This window comes from Pinus tabuliformis, chromosome 2_2 (assembly GCF_031772625.1).
Source record: "Pinus tabuliformis cultivar Carrire ecotype Pingquan chromosome 2_2, CPIR1, whole genome shotgun sequence".
In the NCBI taxonomy this organism is placed as follows: domain Eukaryota; kingdom Viridiplantae; phylum Streptophyta; class Pinopsida; order Pinales; family Pinaceae; genus Pinus; species Pinus tabuliformis.
In genome coordinates this window covers 802,772,231-802,774,730 of record NC_142300.1, presented here as the reverse complement: position 1 = coordinate 802,774,730, position 2,500 = coordinate 802,772,231, and the positions used below count along the sequence as shown (strand labels likewise).

The 2,500-nt window shown below is 53.6% G+C and overlaps 2 non-coding genes across 2 annotated transcripts in view; both read left to right on the top strand.

Annotated features, from left to right (window-relative positions):
- The first annotated feature begins 1,245 nt into the window (after nucleotides 1–1,245).
- LOC149195303 (5.8S ribosomal RNA) lies at nucleotides 1,246–1,399 on the top strand. Its single transcript, XR_016255302.1, has one exon. It is a non-coding gene; the product is annotated as a 5.8S ribosomal RNA (ribosomal RNA).
- Nucleotides 1,400–1,646: 247 nt separating this feature from the next.
- Nucleotides 1,647–2,500, top strand: part of LOC149195302 (25S ribosomal RNA) — a 3,408-nt gene continuing 2,554 nt past the window's right edge. Inside the window, exon 1 of the ribosomal RNA XR_016255503.1 lies at nucleotides 1,647–2,500. This exon is cut by the window's right edge and continues 2,554 nt beyond it. This is a non-coding gene — a ribosomal RNA (25S ribosomal RNA).

The following is a 2,500-nucleotide window of genomic DNA, read 5'->3' as shown; positions in this document are numbered from 1 at the left end:
AGGAGAGGTGTGATTGTTGTGGAATGGTGTTCAGGAAGGATGAAAAGCAGTGCGAGTTCCAAGGGTGGCCACCCTAGTCCTTCTCGATCGCCGTCCTCTGCAGTTCCCCCCTTTTTCCGAAGGCGCGGGGTTTGGGAAGCTTGTTCTCTATTTGAGCCTCCCCTTTTGAGCTAGTGGCCACGTTTGATATCTCTTGCTTTCCTGTTGTTTTCTTCCCTTCTTGCTTTTGGCCCCTTAGCTTTACGGAGAAAAGGTGGGATTGTTGTGGATTGGTGTGTTCAGGAAGGACGAAAAGCAGTGCGAGTTCTGAGGGTGGCCACCCTAGTCCTTCTCGATCGCTATCCCCTGCAGTTCCCCCCCTTTTTGCGAAGGCACGGGGGTGGGGAAGCTTGTTCCCTATTTGAGCCTCCCCCTGTGAGCCGGTGGACGCGTTTGATATCTCTCTTTCTTTCATGTTGTTTTCTTCCCTTCTTTCGGCCCCTAGCTTTACGGAGAAAAGGTGGGATTGTTGTGGATTGGTGTTCGGGAAGGATGAAAAGCAGTGAGAGTTCCCAGGGTGGCCACCCTAGTCCTTCTCGATCGTAGTCCCCTGCAGTTCCCCCCTTTTCGGCGAAGGCACGAGGTTGGGGAAGCTTGTTCTCTGTTTGAAGCCTCCTCCCCTTGTGAGCCGGTAGCTGCGGTTGATATATCCCTTTCTCTCTTGTTTTTCTCTTCCCTTCTTCCTTGTGGCCCCTAGCTTTACGAAGAAAAGGTGGGATTGTTGTGGATTGGTGTTCCGGAAGGACGAAACGCAATGCAAGCTCCCGGGGTGGCCACCCTCGTCCTTCTCGATTGTCGTCCCCTTCAATTCCCCCCTTTTGTCGAAGGCACGGGGCTTGGGGTGCTTGTGCTTTGTTTGTGCTTTGTTTTCTACCCCGTTCTCTTCCTTTTGTTCCCTAGCTCTACGAAGAAAAGGGGGAATTGTTGTGGGCTGGTGTCGAGGAAGGGCTAAAAGTAGTGCGAGCTCCCTGGGTGGCCACCCTAGTCCTTCTCGATTGTTGTCCCAAGCATTTCCACCCTTTTTGCGAGGGCGTGGGGCTGGGGGGAGATTGTCCTATGTTCGAGCCTCCCCCCGTGAGGGGGTTAGACACCTTTGTTTCTCTTTCTCTCATGTGTTTTTCCTCCTTTTTCCCCTTGGCCTTACATTTGTTGTGGGGGGTGCCCCTATCCAGTTTTGTGGCCGATTTTTCGGTAATACGTGGAAACGACTCTCGGCAACAGATATGTTGGCTCTTGTTACGATGAAGAACGTAGTGAAATGTGATACTTAGTGTGAATTGCAGAATCCCATGAATCATCGAGTTTTTGAACACAATTTGCACCCGAGGCCTCAGTCGAGGGCACATCTGTCTTGGCGTCGCATCCCATTCAAACGCGCTCCCTGCAATATGCTAGGGAGTAGCGGAGCTGGTCTTTCGTGCCCCATGTGGTGCTGTCAACTGAAATACCTCAAGCGATGTTTCGTGGTGTGCGTCAGCGAGCGGTGACCTTGTCCCCTTGGATGGGCAGTCGGCGTTAGCCGATGCAGGCTTTGTGTGGCATCGCTCGAACTTGCTTTGCTCTCTCTTGTCCTCCCATGGGGTAGGGCGGATTTAGCTCCAACTTTGTGACCTTAGCTCAGGCGAGAACACCCGTTGAGTTTAAGCATATAATTAAGCAGAGGAAAAGAAACTTACAAGGATTCCCCTAGTAGCGGCGAGCAAACCTCGAAGAGCCCAGCATGAAAATTGGGCGGCGGCGCTGCCTGAATTGTAGTCTGTAGAAGCGTCCTCAGCGGCGGACCTGGGCCAAGTCCCTTGGAAGGGGGCGCCTTAGAGGATGACAGCCCCGTCGGCCCGGGACCCTGCCGCATCACGAGGCATTGTCGGCGAGTCGGGTTGTTTGGGAATGCAGCCATAATTGGGTGGTAAATTCCGTCCAAGGCTAAATACAGGCGAGATACCGATAGCGAACAAGTACCGCGAGGGAAAGATGAAAAGGACTTTGAAAAGAGAGTTAAAGAGTGCTTGAAATTGTCGGGAGGGAAGCGGATGGAGGCTGTCGATGCATCTCGGTCGGATGTGGAACGACTCAGGCTGGTCCACCGCTCGACTTGAGGTGCAAACCAACACGGGCTGCTGCATCGTCACAAGCGCGGTTTGGATTACTGCCTATCGGTTTGCCGCTACAGTGGTCGAGGAACGAAGCGTGCGCCCTTGTGGTGGGCTGTGTGCACCTGCGCACTCGTGGTGTTGGTTGGCTAGCTTTCCATTCGACCCGTCTTGAAACACGGACGAAGGAGTCTAACATGTGTGCGAGTCAGCGGGTTTGAAAACCTTTGAGGCACAAGGAAGCTGACGGGCGAGATCCCCTCTCTGGGGGTGCATCATCGACCGACCTTGAGCTTATGTGAAGGGTTCGACTGCAAGCACACCTGTTGGGACCCGAAAGATGGTGAACTATGCCTGAGCAGGGCGAAGCC